Genomic DNA, 20,012 nt, shown 5'->3' with positions numbered 1-20,012 from the left:
GGCAAGTAAGGTCTCAATGATCTCGGCTAGGAAGGCTAACACTTGACCTAGCTGTGCCATGCCTTGGCCTAGATGTGCCACACCTCGGTCTAGGTCATACCAGTCCAGGAACAAGATCACTTGGTGCAAGGATCAAGGATGTTGGTTGCCTAGACGATAACATCTCGGCCTAGATGATACACATCTCAGCCTATATGCCAGGGTGAAGGGGAGGTCAACCAAAGTGGTTCCAAGATGGTCCTAGGTGTAAGAGGTTCAAAAGTGTGACCTAGGCTTAAGACACACTAAGCAAGGAACCAAGCATGCAAGCAACACTTAGACAAAACAAATCAAGGTCTGCAAATGCAAGTTTAATCAAGACAAGGATCATGCAAATACATGTGAGTATGACTAAGACAAAGCGAGGGTTGTTACATCCTACCCCCCTTCAAGAAGTTTGGTCCCCAAACTTAAGTTACCTTGCCCCAAAAACAACTCCGGATGTTGGATTTTCATTTCTTCTTCCATTTCCCATGTAGCATCCTTGCCATAATGCTCTTTCCATTCAACCTTCACCATTGGTATCGACTTGTTCCTCAACTGTTTCACTTACCTATCAACAATTTTCATCAGCTTCTCCTCGTAGCCTAAATCTTCATTAACCACGATTCCAGAATAATCAATCACATGTGGTGAGTCTCGAATATATCTCATCATCATCGAAACATGAAACACGTTGTGGACTTGGCTTAATTCTGGCGACAAAGCAAGCCTGTAGGCAACGGGGTTAACCTTCTCAAGAATTTTGAATGGCCCAATGTATTGGGGTGCTAGCTTATCCTTCTTCCCAAATCTTGAAACTCCTTTCATCGGCGAAATCTTCAGGAATACATGATCTGTAACTTCAAATTCTAACTCCCTTCTTCTCCGGTCGGCATAACTCTTCTGTCGACTCTGAGCGGTTTTGATTCTTTGTTGAATGAGCTTAATCTTCTCAGTTGTCACTTGAACCAGTTCGGGACCAATCAAAGCTTTGTCTCTTACCTTGGTCCAACACATCGGCGATTTGCACTTTCTTCCATACAAAGCTTCATATGGCGCCATGCCAATGCTAGCTTGATAACTGTTGTTGTAGGCAAATTCAACTAATGGAAAATGCACTTCCCAACTTCCCTTGAAGTCCAATACACATAACCTAAGCATATCTTCAAGTGTTTGAATCGTTCTTTCTGTTTGCCCATCTGTTTGGGGATGAAAAGTTGTGCTAAACCTCAACTCGGTTCCTAAAGCTCCTTGTAGACTCTACCAAAATCTAGAAACAAACTTTGGATCTTGGTCTGACACAATGGACATCGGCACTCCATGAAGTCTAACAATCTCATTCATTTACAACAAAGCAAGTCGATTGGGTTTTCCAGAACACATTCTTGGGCTTCAACTTGATGTTCGAAGGTTCCAAATGCATGATTTTGGCTCAAACTTCACATATATATATACTAGCATGGTATAAACACTAAATTTCAACATTATGAAGCTTAATTCCAAGAATTTCTCACATGCATGCCTCAAATTAACCCAAACTCATCACCAACACATCAAATTCAAACATGCAAAGCTCACACCTCCATGATCTACACTTGCAGGTGAGAGATATTTATTATTCTCAATTTAATTGGTGAAGAGATGATCAAACACATGGATTTCAAACAAGATTCATCATGGATTACACAATTTATGCTTAAACATGGAAATTTATAGCAATTTCCTACATGCATGCCTCTAATGACTTCAAATACAACAAAATCAACTCAATTTCCTCATAATCAATTTAATCCATGTTCTTGACCATTATTCAAACTTGAATTCACAAGATGATAACTTACAATTCATGAATTCACTTACCTAGAGGCTTAATTCTTCCAATCTATAGAAATTCTTGAGTTTAATCCTCCAAGTCTTCACAAACTTGAGCCAAACCTCCAATTCCCTACACTATCTCCCTCTAATTCGGCTCTCTCACACTCAAGAGCCCAAATCAGCCAAAATGAATCCAGAAGAGAGAGATTGAGTGTATATGGCCCTTTATATAGCCCCACTAAGTCAATTAATTTAATATTAAATAGTTGGGCACTTATTTGATCGTTCTGAATCTAATTATTTTGATCCGAATAAATTTTCAATCAAATTTCACCGTAGGCTCTAAAAATTATGCCAATCACAATGGTGTAATCAATTTCGGGTTTCGTGGCCGATAAGGCCTTGAATTTAATTTCCAAAGCAGATAATCAAACAGATATTCCTACGGTGAATAGATAGAAATTCAAAACCACATATTTTCACATAATGGCACACAAAATCATATTTAACACATAATCACATTCATGTTAAGGACCAATTAACATATTACGGAACAGGGATATCACAGTCTTCCCCCCTTTAGGAAGTTTGGTCCTCCAAACTTATTTTACCTTCGTCGGGAAACAAGCGTGGATAGCGTAGTCGCATTTCCTCCTCTTTTTCCCATGTAGCATCCGTCCCATAGTGTTCTTTCCATTTCACTTTCACCATTGGGATGGACTTGCTCCCCAATTATTTCACTTGCCGATCAACAATTCGTTCCGGCCATTCGGCGTATTCCATATTTTCATCAATGGCTACCCGGTGAAAATCAATCACATGAAATGGGTCTCGGAGGTAACCCCTCAATATCGACACATGAAACACATTATGGATTTGTTTAAATCCCGATGGCAAAGCAACTCTATAGGCAACTGGGCCAAGCCTTTCCAAAATTTGAAACAGTCCAATGTAACGGGGCGACAACTTGCCCTTCTTTCCAAACCTGACTTGGCCTTTCATTGGAGACACACGGATGAACACATCACCAACCTCATACTCAAGAGGTCTTCTTCGAACGTCTGCATAATTCTTTTGTTGGTCCTGAGCTGTTTTGAGCCTTTGCCGAATAATCTTGATTTTCTCAAAAGTGTCTTGCACAATTTCAGGCCTAAGTACCCCGACTTCTGTCCAACAAATAGGTGATCTACACCTTCTACCATACAAAGCCTTGTATGGTGCCATACCAATGCTGGAGTGGAAGCTATTATTATAAGCAAATTCCGCAAGTGGCAAATAGTCTTCCCAACTCCCCTAAAAGTCCAAAGCACACATCCGAAGCATATTTTCCAAAGTCTATATTGTTTGTTCTGATTGCCCATCGGTCTGTGGGTGGAATGCAGTACTGAATCTTAGTTCTGTCCCCATAGCTTCTTGCAAACTCTTCCACAATCTAGATACAAATTTCGGATCTCTATCCGACACAATAAATACCGGAACTCCGTGTAAACGGACAATCTCATCAACATAAATGGTAGCCAGTTTATAAGCATTAAACGTGGTTCTAACTAGTAGAAAATGTGCAGATTTAGTCAGTCTATCAACTACAACCCAAATAGAATCCATACCTCGAGAAGTCCGAGGTAGGCCAACAACGAAATCCATAGTCACATGCTCCCACTTCCATTCAGGAATAGGGAGAGGTTGAAGTAGACCGCCTGGTTTCTGATGTTCAGCTTTGACTTGCTGACATTGAAGACACTTGGATATATATTCTGCAATCTCTTTCTTCATTTTAGGCCACTAATAGGTTTGTTTCAAATCCAGATACATTTTATTATTACCCAGATGCATAGTAAATACGGATCTGTGGGCTTCATCTAAAACCCTCTTCTTTAGTTCTGGAATATCTGGGACACACATTCTGTTCTGAAATCTCAACACTTCATTCTCAATGCCAAACTCTGCTTTCGGACTTGTCTCAAATTCATCTATCACCTTCGTGAGGAATTCATCCTCTTTCTGTTTCTGTTTGATTTCATCAATGATTGTCAGCTCGGCTATAATAGCGGCTATCAATCTGCCCTGTTCACACATTACCACTTCAATTTCAAACTTCTCAAAATCTTGCAAGATTTCTTTCTGTTCAGTAAGCAAACAAGCCATACTCCCCATTGATTTTTTGTTCATGGCATTAGCAACTGTGTTAGCTTTCCCGAGGTGATACTGAATCTCTAAATCATAATCCTTTATTAGTTCCAGCCATCTCCTCTGTTGCATATTCAACTCCTTCTGCGTGAAGAAGTATTTCAGACTTTTGTGATCCGTGTAGACTTCACACTTTGCTCCATACAGATAATGCCGCCAGATTTTCAAAGCGAAAACAACTGCGGCCAATTCTAGGTCATGTGTTGGATAATTCTTCTCATGTGGCCTCAACGGTCGGGAGGCGTAAGCAATAACCTTTCCGTTCTGCATTAACACACAACCTAAACCCTTCTAAGACACATCACTGAAAATTACAAAATTCTCCGTACCTGAAGGTAGTGTCAAAATTGGTGCAGTGGTCAATTTTGTTTTCAGTTCACGAAAGGCAGCTTCTCTATCGTCATTCCATTCAAATGATTACCCTTTGCGTGTCAACTGGGTAAGTGGTATAGCTATCTTTGAAAAGTTTTTCACAAACCTCCTGTAATACCCGGCTAAGCCCATGAAGCTGCGGACTTCTGTCACATTTGTCGGTGTAGGCCAATTCACAATTGCCTCTATTTTCTGTGGGTCCACTGAAATTCCTTCCTTGTTGATCACATGTCCTAAGAAAACAACTTCATCCAACCAAAACTCACATTTCTTTAGTTTAGCAAATAATTTCTTTCCTGAAGTAATTGTAGGACAGTTCTCAAATGATGTTCATGTTCAAGTCTATCTTTGGAATATACCAAAATGTCATCAATAAAAACCACAACAAATTCGTCAAGGTAGGTTTTAAAAATTCGGTTCATTAAGTCCATAAATGCTGCCGGAGCATTAGTCACTCCAAATGGCATAACAAAAAACTCAAAATGTCCATACCTCGTTCCGAATGCGATTTTCTCAACATCTTCTGCCTTAACTTTCAACTGATGATACTCGGACCTCAGATCAATCTTAGAAAACACCTGTGATCCCTGCAACTGGTCAAATAAGTCATCAATATGGGGTAGGGGATATTTGTTCTTTATTGTTACCTTGTTCAATTCCCGATAATCGATGCACAAACGCAAAGTTCCATCCTTTTTTTTCACAAACAATACTAGTGCACCCCAAGGCGAAGTGCTAGGTCGAATAAACCCCTTGTTAAGTAGGTCTTGCAACTGTTCTTTCAATTCTTTCATTTCGGCAATAGCCATTCTGTAGGGAGTTTTAGAAATGGGCTGGGTGCCTGGCACAGTTTCAATAGTGAACTCTATCTCCCTGTCTACCAATTCCCCTGGTAATTCATTTGGAAACACATCTGGAAATTCTCTAACAATGAGGATATCATTCAATTCAACATTCACATTTTGTTCAGACAACACATAGCACAAATAACCCTGGCACCCTTTCCTGATCAGTTTACATGCTTTCATTGCAGATATTACATAAGGTGGAGGCACTACCCCATTACCCACAAACACAATCTCTTTCGGTTCTGGTGGTTTAAACACAACCCGTTTTGTCACACAATCAATGGTGGCACAATATTTGGTCAACCAATCCATGCCCAAAATCACATCAAAATGTCTAAAATTCAAGGGCAACAAATCCGCATATAGAATAGCATCCTCAATCCGCATATCACAAAATCGGTATATAGATTCACACAATACAGATTCCCCAGATGGAGCAGACACACATAGCAGATATGGCAGTAATTCTAAGCGTCTATTCAGTCTAGATGCAAATGCATATGTCACAAAAGAGTGTGTGGATCTGGAGTCAATTAACACAAAAGCATCCTGATTACATATAGAAATAGTACCTAAGACAACTGCGTTGGCATTCCGTGTATCGCCCGGAACAAGCGCAAAAACTCTCCCTTGTCTCACAGTATCCCCGGTGGTAACAGGTCTCAAAGTATTTCCCGGCTTCGGGATCGATGCAGTTGAGCTACCAGCTAGATTTCCACTATTCTGATTACAATCTTGGGCCATGTGCCCTTATTTACCACACTTGAAGCAGGCCCCTGACACACGGTAACAAACCCCATGGTGCCTTTTGCTACAAATATTGCACATGGGAGATGCGTCTCGGGAAGAATTCAAAGACTTGAGGAGCCCGTGTTTTGCTTTTTCAGAAATTTCTTCTTTGAAAAGAAGCCTTGCCTTTTATTGCCTTTCCACTTTGTTGGTGGCTTAGCCTGTCTAGCTATGTTAGCCTCTGATATGATGGCCCTGTCTAGCACCCCAATGTAAGTCTCCAGCTTCAAGACATTCACTCTTTCTAAAATGTTACTTCGGAGCCCACTTTCAAAGTGTCTCGCCTTCTCATAGTCAGTATCAATTACATGTGGTGCAAACCTGGCCAATTCGGTGAATTTGGCCTCATACTTAGCTACGGTCATATTGTCTTGCCTTAGTTCCATGAACTCTGCTACTTTCTTGTCCCGAACACACTGTGGGAAGTACTTGTCATAGAAAATCTCCAAAAATTTCGCCCAGTCAACATCTTTATGATTTTCTCACATTAACATCCACCATCTTCTTGCCTCGTCTTCTAGCATAAAAATGGCTAGAAGCACTTTCTGTGTTTCTGAACAGGGGAACACTTCATACAGTTTCTCAATGCCGATGACCCATGCTTCGGCTTTCAACAGATCTAATCTCCCGTGGAACTGTGGTGGTTTCATTTTCTTGAACTCTTTGGTGAGTGCTATTATTCGATCATCATTCAGATTATCTGGCATGGGTGGTGCCGGAGGTAGAGGTAGCGGGTGTGGTTGCTGCCACTGTTGTTGCCACTCTTGTTGCTGTCTCAAAGCTTCTGTCATTTCCTGTATCAGTCTTTCCATTCTGTCTATTCTGGCAGCAAGGATTCCTTTATCTCATCACCTCTTGGTCCCATCATCTGATTAAACTTGCATTATTTTTCACATAAAAGATTCACAAGTATGTATATACTAAAGAGCATACATATTCAGATAATTTGCAATGCAAGCAAATCACAACTTATAACACATAATTGTTCGTATCAAAACATTTAAGCATATTCTTGATGCTTTCAAATTTAGACTTGTCACATGAATGCATCCTAGATCTTTTCTAGACACTTATTGCTCATTTGGACAAGTGTGCGAGTTATTAACTCGTGCTCTGATACCACTCTGTCATGACCCGAACCCACCCCCGTGGATTAAGGACATAACTGGCCAGTAATTATGAGATTACCTACGGCCTCAAACCAAACCAGACGTATTTTAACAGAGTTAACGGGGGCCAAACGGAAGCAATTTAAAACCTTGTCCATAGAGTTGTGCTTACATGGCACATCATAACAAACCATACATATGTACATTAATAACTCACAACAGAAGCACAGTACCATAAAAATTCTGTACAGACAGGATCATCCAAAACTAAATCAACCCATGAAAACTATATACAGACATGTTCAAAGACTTCGCCAACAAGACAACATAAAACAAAATGACAAAAAGGAGAAGACGAGTCTCATGCGTGAGACGCAAAGGCTGACTCTTCAAAACCTTTGTTGTTCCACACATACTTCACTGGGGTTGGGTTTGGACTTCTCTTGGCTCACCTACAAAGACATGAATGAGCGTGAACGATAGCCCATTGAATAATATCAAATAAAGGAGTTATACAAATGGTACGTAGAACAACATGCTTCAAACGGCCTTGGGCCCAATTCATATTTCTATTTAACATATATATACATAATTTAAGTCAAGTGACTGTGGTTCCAAACATACAGGCCTTTGGCCCATTTATCTTCCATTTGTCAAACTGGCCTTTGGCCCATTCAGATTTTCATATCAAACTGGCCTTTGGCCCATTCAACTTTCATTCATGTCAAACTGGCCTCTGGCCCATTTGTTCATGTCAAACTAGCCTCTGGCCTATTCATTCATGTCAAACTAGCCTCTGGCTCATTCATTCATGTCAAATATTTGTCCGTAATTCAAACTAGCAAACTTATAAGGCTTATAAGGAAATAAGCTATTGGACAAATGACGACTTCAAAATATCGATATTACTCACAGTGATCAGTTGGTTGGTTTGCCCTGGAGCTCGACCCTGCACATTCCATGAACACAAAAGGGTCACAAACAATTCGATCCGTTCTAAATTCACATATTTCTCTTTAGGCTTCATTCTTATCTCTTTAACTCAATTACAATGCTCAATGCATGCCTAAGAGTACTTAGCAGTGAAACAGAACAGAAAACGAAACACAGGATGTCTTTTCAAAATTTCAGAAAGCAGGGTCCCCGCTCGAGCGTGGACTTCCCCGCTCGAGCAGACCCTTGAGGCCTGCAAAAGTACTGGTTATGTCGAATTTACGCTCGATCGTGCGCTTTGGCGCTCAAGCGGAAGGCCGCTCTACATGGCTCCCCGCTCGAGCGTGAACATCCCCGCTCGAGCGGACATCCATGTCTGCAAAATAATGGGAGCATGAATTTCTCGCTCGAGCGTATCTTCCTTCGCTCGAGCGGACATAAAACATTCTAGGTTTTCCAGAACACATTCTTGAGCTTCAACTTGATGTTCAAAGGTTCCAAATGCATGATTTTGGCTCAAACTTCACATATATATATACTAGCATGGTATAAACACTAAATTTCAACATTATGAAGCTTAATTCCAAGAATTTCTCACATGCATGCCTCAAATTAACCCAAACTCATCACCAACACATCAAATTTAAACATGCAAAGCTCACACCTCCATGATCTACACTTGCAGGTGAGAGATATTTATTATTCTCAATTTAATTGGTGAAGAGATGATCAAACACATGGATTTAAAACAAGATTCATCATGGATTACACAATTTATGCTTAAACATGGAAATTTATAGCAGTTTCCTACATGCATGCCTCTAATGACTTCAAATACAACAAAATCAACTCAATTTCCTTATAATCAATTTAATCCATGTTCTTGACCATTATTCAAACTTGAATTCACAAGATGATAACTTACAATTCATGAATTCACTTACCTAGAGGCTTAATTCTTCCAATCTATAGCAAATTCTTGAGTTTAATCCTTCAATTCTTCACAAACTTGAGCCAAACCTCCAATTCCCTACACTATCTCTCTCTAATTCGACTCTCTCACACTCAAGAGCCCAAATCAGCCAAAATGAATCCAGAAGAGAGAGATTGAGTGTATATAGCCCTTTGTATAGCCCCACTAAGTCAATTAATTTAATATTAAATAGTTGGGCACTTATTTGATCGTTCTGAATCTAATTATTTTGATCCGAATAAATTTCCAATCAAATTTCACCGTAGGCTCTAAAAATTATGCCAATCACAATGGTGCAATCAATTTCGAGTTTCGTGGCCAATAAGGCCTTGAATTTAATTTCCAAAGCAGATAATCAAACAGATATTCTTACGGTGAATAGATAGAAATTCAAAACCACATATTTTCACATAATGGCACACAAAATCATATTTAACACATAATCACATTCATGTTAAGGACCAATTAACATATTACGGAACATGGATATCACACAGATGGAGTAGATACAGATAACACATAACCAAGGGGTTCTAGTTCCCTATTTAACTTCTCGGCAAATTTAGCAGATACAAATGAATATGTAAAACCCGAATCAATCAATATATATGCATCTTGAGAGCAAATTGGAAGGGTACCTGACACTATTGTCTCGGCGCTCTGAGTGTCTCCTGGCACCAATGCAAAAACTCTGCCCTGCCTCATCTGTCCTTTCTCGACATAACCTTTCTGTGCAGAACTCGGGAAGCTCCCATTTTTCCTGCTATCGTTAGCCTTTGTCTCGGGACAATCCTTGACACGATGGCCCATCTCTCCGCATTCGAAACAAGCTCCAAACGCCCAACGACAGACTCCGAAATGTGGCTTTCCACAACTTGAACATGTCGGCTTAGTATCGCCTTCCTGATTCGAGTTGCTGGAGCTGCCCATACTCGCCTTCTTCTTGGCACCAAACGGTACTCGGCGATTGTCATAATTTTACCTCTTCCTCTGGCTCTCCCCTGAACTCTGATATCTGTTTAAGTTAGCTTCTGCCAGGATGGATTTATCTAATACTCCGGCGTAAGTCAGCATGTTAAGCATATTCACCCGATCTTGTATGGGTCCACGAAGCCCACTCTCAAATTTCCTAGCTTTCCTATATTCATTATTGACCATGTGGGGTGCATACCTTGCTAACTCGGTGAAGGTACGATCGTATTCAGCCACGGTTTTGTTATCTTGCATCAAAGTCTGGAATTCCGTGGTCTTGCGATCTCAGACACTAAGGGAAAAATGCTTGTCATAAAATAGCTCCAAAAATCTGGCCCAAGTCAAACCCGAATTACCTTCTCGAATCGTCATCCACCATCTACGAGCATCGTCATCCAATGTGAATGCTGCCAATGACACCTTCTAAGCGTCGGTGCTGGGAAAAATCTCAAACAACTTCTCCATTTCCAATACCCACGTTTCAGCTTTCATCGGCTCTTAACCCCCATGAAACTTCGGCGGATTCATCTTCTTGAATTCCTTAATCAAAGTCAATGTGCCGTCCCCATACAAAGCTGGTTGTGCAAGCACTTGCGGCACTGAGGAAGGTGGAGGCGGAATTGTATCTCGGCCGTTTGTCTGCTCGGCCTGAGTAAAGGTAATAATGGTGTTCTGTTGCCTTGTTCGCCTCAACTCATGGGCCAAACCCTCTACCATCCTTTCTAGTCGGTCTAACCTGTCCTCAGATTGATCTCGGCTAACTGGAGGTTTACCCCTTCTCATGATGCTAGAGGTATGCAAAATGTGACTCTTTAAAACAAAATGAACAAATAAACATGTTTACAAGCAACAAATGTTCATGCCGAGATAATGCACACCTTGTCAAGTAGCAAGCAATATGACGTAATCCTAACATCATTCTAAGGGATACCCTATGCTCTTTAGGACTCAAAGTGTGTGAATAACGTACTATAAGGAACCGGTGCTGTCACGACCCGAACCCGCCCCCATGGGTTAAGGACGTAACCGGCCAGTAATCCTAAGATTACCTACGGCCTCAAACCAAAACAGACTTAACACATCAGAGTAAAGGGGCCAAAAGGGAAGCAAAATTTAAAAACTTTGTCCACAGAGCTGTGCTTACATGGCACATCAAAACAAACCATACATATGTCCGTTAATAACTCACAACAGAAACATAGCGACATAGGTTCTGTATAGACAGGATCATCCAAAACTAAGTCAACCCATAAAACCATAAGTAGACATATACAAAACTTCGCCAACCTGACAAAATGTAAATACATAACAAAAGGGCGAAGACGGGTCTCGTGCGTGAGACACAAGGGCTGACTCTCTCAAAACCTTAGTTGTTCCATACAGACTTCACTGAGACTGGGTCTGGACTTCTCTTGGCTCACCTACAAACACATGAATGAGCGTGAGCGATAGCCCAGTGAATAATATCAAATCAAATACAGAAGTTACATAGCAATGTAGAACAACATGTTCCAAACGGCCTTGGGCCCAATTCATACTTCTATTTAACAGATATATATAACTATACGAAATGCAAATCAAGTAACTGTAGTTCCAAACATTCTGGCCCTTGGCCCATTCGGGTTTCCATTCATGGCAAAACGGCCTTCGGCCCATTCACTTATGTCGAAACGGCCTTCGGCCCATTCATTTCTGTCAAATGGGCTTCGGCCCATTCATTTATGTCAAAACGGCCTTTGGCCCACTCGTTCATGTCAAAACGGCCTTCGGCCCACTCACATATGTCAAAACGACCTTTGGTCCATTCGTTTACATCGAAACGACCTTCGGTCCCTTCATTTATATCAAAACGACCTTTGGTCCATTCATTTACATCAAAACGACCTTCGGTCCATTTATTCATATCGAAACGACCTTCGGTCTACTCGTTTATGTCAAACGGCCTTCGGCCCATACATTCGTGTCAAAACGGCCTTCGGCCCACTCATTCATGTCAAAATGACCTTAGGTCCATTTATTTCTATCAAACGACCTTCGGTCCATTTATGTTTATTCCTGTCAGACTTTTGTCCACAATCCCAATTAGCAACTTACAAAGCATATAAGGGAGTAATAATTGGTCATTCACAATCATTCAAATATCGATATTACTCACAGTGATCGGCTTGTGGATTTGCCCTGGAGCTTGACCCTACACATTTCATGAACACAAAAGGGTCATTAATAGTTCAATTCGTTCTTTAATTCACATATTCCTCTTTAGGCTTTATTATTATCTCATTAACTCATTTACAATGCTTAACATATGCCTAAGAGTGCTTGCGAGTGAAAGAGAACGGAAAACAGAACACCAAATGCAAAAACAGGATTTCAGAAAATAGGGTCCCCGCTCGAGCGGACCCTTAGGTCTGCGAAAGTACTGGTTGCCTTCCATTCCAGCTCGAGCGTGAACTCGGCCGTTCGAGCGCCTGTCTACATAGCTCCCCGCTCGAGCGTCAACTTCCCCGCTCGAGCGGGAACCATGTCTGCAGAAAATGCTGGGAGCTCGTTTTCTCCGCTCGAGCGGCACTTCACCCGCTCGAGCGGACATCGAAAATCTGGGTTTTCCAGATTGAGTTCTTGAGCTTCATCTCGACATTCAAAAGCTCTAAAGGCATGATTTCGGTCCAAACTTCACATAATCATGTACTAACATGGTACAAACATAGAATTACAACATATTAAAGCTCAATTTCATAATTTATCTACATGCATGTCTCAAAATATCTCAAACCCATCACCAACATGCTCAAATTCAAACATTCAAGACTTATACTCCCATGATTTGTGCATGCATGTGGGAGATGCTCATCATTCTCAACTTAAATGGTACAAATGGTGATTACCACATGAGCTTTAACCAAAACTCTACATGAATCATGTGTTTCAAGCTCAAACATGCAATTTCAAAGTAATTACTTACATGCATGAGTTCTAAGACTTCAAACTCAACAAAATCAACTCATTACATGCTCTTGATCACAAACAACCCTTGAACTTACAAGATCACAGATTCGAACTTATGAATTCAAGAATCAATGCTTACCTAGAGGCTCAATCTTCACAATTATGGCCAAGTCTTGCACCTAGCCTTCCCAATTCACAATTTTGAATCAAAATGCCCAAAGGTGCCTCCCCTCTCTCTCAAAGTCGTCTCTCTCTCTTTTCTAGAGAGTTAAACTTCAGCCAAAATGATATAAGGGTGAGGAATTGATCATAATGAGGCCCTTATTTAGCCCCACTCAACACATTATTTTATTATATAACAATTGGGCACTTAATTTATCAATTTAATCCGTTTAAATTGACCAGGATCAATTTTCAATTAAATTTCACCGTAGGCTCTAAAAATTATGCCAATCACAGTGGCGTAAACAATTTCGGGTTCTATGGCCGATAAGGCCCTCAATTTAATTCCCGAAGCGGATTATTCAAACAGATAATCCTACGGTGAACAGATACGAATTCAAAATCACATATTATCACATAATGGCACACAAAATCCCACTAAACACATAACCATAAACAAATTAAGGACCAATTTAGCATAATACAGAACAGGGGTATCACAGGTGCTCTGATACTAATCTGTCACGACCCTATTCTGCCCCTAGTAGAATGGTGCCATGATGGCCAGAAATCCGAGATTACCAAAGGCTAACTTGCAAAGTCACACACAATCAGAGTATACATATGGGGCTTACATGTGCGGAAGCAATAAATTTAAACCTAATTAGTCCATAAGAGTTGTGCATAGATTAGATGAAATGACATACATTCTAACACGGTTTTATAACTTGAATACAAATAAAATAAAGTGTATGTTACATCTTGATCAAAAGGCTTCTCAAGCAGACATATACAAAAGATATGAAATACAAGCTAAGAAGCATAATCTTCAAGACGCTAGTAAAACATGAATCCAAAACATCTTGCAAAACACATCTAGGCGTCACCGCCTTCTTGCTCGTCACCTACATATATATAAGGAGAGGTTGAGCTTGGATACTTAGTGAATGATATTAGTAATAAAGGTTTAAATGAATGATATTCGAGATCTTTATCAAATCAATACATATCATAGCTTGTACAAAATCAAGGGATGAACCAAGGTCATCTATCAAGTCTTTCAAAGCTTCAAGGGATGCTTACTAGCATCAATGTAATACAAGGGATGACATTCCAAACAAAACAAGGAAATAATCGACCTGGAATCGATCAGACAAACCCACCCGCACAAGGCCGTCGGTGGCAAGGAGATATCTCAAACAAGGATACTAGTTGCATTATAGTCCCCTAGCACTAAGGACTTTCCAAGAATGTCATCAAAACAAGATAATACTTGATACAGAACTAGGGATAATCATTCATACTCGAACAAACACTTTTCCAAAACAAAGCTTTTATCAAAACATTAGAACATGGCTTTATTAAAAATACCACTCACAATAGCTCTTCGGATGTAGGGCTTAAGGAAAGAATCCAAGACCTACAAGTACATAATAAAACCCCATTGAATGCATTTCAAGAAGACAAGAAGAGATGCTCAAAGATGGATGTGAAATGCATTCCTAAAACAAGCTTTGCATGAGTGTAAATGATCTCGGCATTTCTTTCAAAACTAAGTCAAGACAAAGCAAAACATGTGCTAGGAGTTAAAACACTGTTTTTCATCTCGGGAAAAACATGCTGGGTACCAACTAGGTCTTGGCCGAGGTCCCACACCTCTTGGCCGAGGTATGGTCTCCTAGGCCTAGGTGCGCATGCAAGGAAAACTTAAGTGCAGGTGATCATGCAAGGTAGGCCAGGGTGAGATACGATACCTGGCCTAGGTGTGAGGTCTGACAAGAGTGGGTTTCGGTGACCACACTTAGGGAAATGAAGTCTGGAAAATCTGGGTTTCCTCTTGAAGAACATGAAGAACATGAATGCTAAAATCATAACTTGTTATTACAAAATCTGAGATTGCATGGCATGAGTTCAAAAACATGGACCTTGGTACCCATACTTGGAGATCTCATGAAAACAAACACAAAAATATGGAACTTGTTACAAACTTTCGGATCAAAACATGGTTTTTCTTCAAGAACACAAGAACATCATTTTCTCTTTCTAAAACCAAACTTTAAATCAATACATGGCTTATGAATCATGATAGATCATGCAATGCGATTAGATCAACATAAAGAATGACAAGAGTAAATCAAGAATCTAACCTCAAAATGCAAATCCAACGGTTCAAACTCTAAGGATCAAGCTTGGAAATCTACTTCTCTCTCAAAAACTCCTTTTCCTCTTCCTAGAGCTTCACTCTCTTCAAAAACAAGGATATGACAAAATGATATGTTTTCTCACTCTGCCGGCTGACTTAACCCTCTTCTAAGACACATGGCAACGGCTGATTGGCTCTCCTAAAAAAGGTGACTGATTGACTGACAAGACAAGAGCATGACAAAGGGTGTACAACAAGTAAGGTGACAAGGGCACTCTGACAAGACAATAACCTTGGGTCAAGACATAGGCTTCGGCAAGTAAGGTCTCAATGATCTCGGCTAGGAAGGATAACACTTGACCTAGCTGTGCCACACCTCGGCCTAGATGTGCCACATCTCGGTCTAGGTCATACCAGTCCAGGAACAAGATCACTAGGTGCAAGGATCAAAGATGTTGGTTGCCTAGATGATAACATCTTGGCCTATATGATACACATCTCGGCCTATATGCCAAGGTGAAGGGGGAGGTCAACCAAAGTGGTTCCAAGATGGTCCTAGGTGTACGAGGTTCAAAAGTGTGACCTAGGCTTAAGACACACTAAGCAAGGAACAAAGCATGCAAGCAACACTTAGACAAAACAAATCAAGGTCTGCAAATGCAAGTTTAATCAAGACAAAGATCATGCAAATGCATGTGAGTATGACTAAGACAAAGTGAGGGTTGTTACACATTAAGCATTGTGAATGAGTTAAAATGATAAGAAAGGAGCCTAAGAGGAATGTATGAATTAAGAACGGATTGAATCGTTTGTGACCCATATGTGTTATGTAATGTGTAGGGTCGAGCTCAAAGGCAAATCCACCGGCAGAACACTATGAGTAATATCTTAGTAAAGATATTTTCAAGTATGTTACTTTCCGGATGCTACTCCTGTATAAGCTTCATGGATTTGTTGATTTGAAATATGAATGAGTATTCTATATGCCTAATTTTGTATAAGGCCGTTTGCCGTTTTCTGTTTAGTACGTTTGATATAACTGAATTGGGCCTAAGGTCGTTTTCCGTTGATATGTTTGATATAACTAAATTGGGCCTAAGGCCGTTGAACATGAATGATTGGGCCAAAGGCTGTTGGACATGAATGATTGGGCCAAATGCCATTGGACATGAGTGATTGGGCCAAAGGCCGTTGGACATGAATGATTGTGTCACGACCCGAACCCGCCCCTATGGGTTAAGGCCATAACCGGCCAGTAATCACGAGATTACCTACGGCCTCAAACCAAATAAGACAAGACTCATCAGAATAAAAGGGGCCAAACGGAAGCAAATTTAAAACTTTGTCCATAAAGTCGTGCTTATATGGACACCATAACATTCCGTATGTACATATGTTAATAACTCACAACAGAAAGTATAATGACATAAGATTCTATACAGACAGGACCATCCAAACTAAGTCAACCCATGAAAACTATATACAGACGTATTCAAAACTTCGCCAACCTAACAAAATGTAAATACATAACAAAAGGGCGAAGACGGGTCTCGTGCGTGAGACACAAGGGCTGATTCTCTCAAAACCTTAGTTGTTCCATACAGACTTCACTGAGACTGGGTCTGGACTTCTCTTGGCTCACCTACAAACACATGAATGAGCGTGAGCGAAAGCCCAGTGAATAATATCAAATCAAATACAGAAGTTACATAACAATGTAGAACAACACGTTCCAAATGGCCTTGGGCCTAATTCATATTTCTATTTAACAGATATATAACTATACGAAATTCAAATCAAGTGACTGTAGTTCCAAACATTCTGGCCTTTGGCCCATTCAGATTTCCATTCATGTCAAAACGGCCTTTGGCCCATTCAGATTTCCATTCATGTCAAAACGGCCTTTGGCCCATTCATTTATGTCAAAACGGCCTTCGGCCCATACATTTCTGTCAAAATGGCCTTCGGTCCATTCGTTTACGTCAAAACGGCCTTCGGCCCATACATTCGTGTCAAAACGGCCTTCGGCCCACTCATTCATGTCAAAACAACCTTAGGTCCATTCATACATGTCCAAACGACCTTTGGTCCACTCATTTCTATCAAAACGACCTTCGGTCCATTCATTTCTGTCAAAACGACCTTCGGTCCATTCATTTACGTCAAAACGGCCTTCGGACCATACATTCGTGTCAAAACGACCTTAGGTCCATTTATTTACATCAAAACAGCCTTCGACCCATACATTCGTGTCAAAACGGCCTTCGGCCCACTCATTTATGTCAAAAGACCTTAGGTCCATTTATTTCTATCAAAACGACCTTAGGTCCATTTATTCATATCGAAACGACCTTCGGTCCATTCATTCGTTCATGTTAGACTTTTGTCCACAATCCCAATTAGCAACTCATAAAGCTTATAAGGGAATAAACAGTTGGACATTGCTAAGCTTTCAAATATCGATATTACTCACAGTGATCGGCTTGTGGATTTGTCCTAGAGCTTGACCCTACACATTTCATGAACACAAAAGGGGTCACTAACAGTTCAATCCGTTCTTTGATTCACATATTCCTCTTTAGGCTTTATTCTTATCTCATTAACTCATTTACAATGCTTAACATATGCCTAAGAGTGCTTACAAGTGAAAGAGAACGGAAAACGAAACACAGAACGAGCATACAAAATTTCAGAGAACAGGGTCCCCGCTCGAGCGTCAACTTCCCCGCTCGAGCGGACCCTTAAGGCCTGCAAAAGTACTGGTTGCATGAAAAATACGCTCGAGCATGGAATAGAGCGCTCGAGCAGAAGGCCTGTCTACAAAAACTCCCCGCTCGAGCGTGAGATATCTCGCTCGAGTGGACACCATGTCTGTCAAAATGCTGGGAGCTCGAATTCTCCGCTAGAGCGGCACTTTCCCTGCTCGAGCGTACGTCAAATTCTAGAAATTCCAGGTTGTGTTCTTGAGCTCCAATTCGATTTTCAACCAACAAAACATGCATGTTATGGCTCAAATCTCAAATATAATTATACTAACATGATGTAAACCTTAAATCACAACCCAATGAAGCTCAATTCACAAATAATTCGCATGTATGCCCCAAAATATGTCAACCTCATCACCAACATGCTCAAATTCAAACATTCAAGACTTACTCTCCCATAATTTGTACATGCATGTGGGAGATGCTCACCATTCTCAACTCATTTGGCGAAGAGGTGGTCAAAACATGAGTTTCCTTTAACATTTCACATGGATTATACATATTTGTGCTCAAACATGCAATTTCAAGGTAATTTCTTACATGCATGCACATATTAAGCTTCAATTCAACAAAATTAACCCAACTCATGCTCTTTCTCCTTGTTCAACTCTGAATTTACAAATAGCAAACAAGAATCCATGATTCAAGGGATAATTACTCACCTAGGAGCCTTAAACACCCAAGTTCTAGCCAAATCTTGAGCTTAATCTTCAAATTCCCAAGTCTTGAGCCCAAATTACACAAGTCTCTCCCTTTCTCTCTCTATAACTGGCCCTTCCTCTGGTTTTGAGTCCAAGGTCAATCAAAATACAAGAAATGAGGGAATTGGGGTGTAATGTTCCTATCCAACAAATCCCACTAAGTACCAATTTAAGAATATTAAACAATTTGAGCACAATGCCATTAAATGAATCAATTTAATCTGACCAGAATCAATTTCTAATTAAATTTCACCATAGGCTCTAAAAATTACACTAATCACAAAGGCGTAGTCAATTTTGGGTTCTGTGGCTGATAGGGCCCTCAATTTAATTCTCAAGGCAGATTATTCAACAGATATTCCTACGGTGAACAGATAGAACTTCAAAACCACATTTTTTCACATAATGGAACACAAAATCATATCAAAACACATAATCACATCATATTAAGGACCAATTAACGTATTACGGAACAGGGGTATTACAGATTGGGCCAAAGGCCGTCGAACATGAACGATTGGGCCAAAGGCCGTTGGACATGAATGATTGGGCCAAAGGCAGTCGGATATGAACGATTGGGCCAAAGGCCGGGCCAAAGACCGTTTGAATATGTCATTGGATATGTTTGAATACCGTGATGGGCCAAAGGCCGTTTGAATGAAAGGGATCATGATTATGAATATGAAATATGCATGGATATGAATATAAAGAGAATGGGCCCGAGGCCGTTTGATACGCCTGATATATTCGAATTAGGCTCGAGGCTGTTTGATATGTTTGAATTGGACCAAAGGTTGTTTCGAATAAAGAGTTGCCTGGACCAAAGGTCATTTCGTATAGATGAACCCAAGGTCGTATTGTTTTATATAAGAATTGGACCTGAGGTCGTTTTGCATATGGATATGATGTGTTGGACCCAAGGTCGTCTTCCTTTGTTAAGATTGCAAATCTGGTGTGAATGAGAAGAGTGGATCAAACGTGTACATTATAAGTATGATTCATTTATAAACGAACCTCATTCATTAACCTCTTTATTTTGATATTATTCACTGGGTGTTAGCTCACTCTTATTTATATGTATGTAGGTGAGCAAAGGGACGTTCAACCCCAGCCTTAGTGGAATTTAAGAGAGGAACCCGAGTTTTGTGAAGTCAGCCCAAGTGTCTCACGCAAGAGGCTTTGTTTATGATCTTCTGTATTTCTTTTGCTATTTCCATTGGTCATGATAGGCCGGTTATGTGCATAAGCTTTTGGTTTAGCTGACTATGTGTTTGAA

This window comes from Camellia sinensis, chromosome 13 (genome assembly GCF_055761805.1).
Source record: "Camellia sinensis isolate YWXY chromosome 13, ASM5576180v1, whole genome shotgun sequence".
In the NCBI taxonomy this organism is placed as follows: Eukaryota; Viridiplantae; Streptophyta; class Magnoliopsida; order Ericales; family Theaceae; genus Camellia; species Camellia sinensis.
This window is presented reverse-complemented; position numbering follows the sequence as displayed.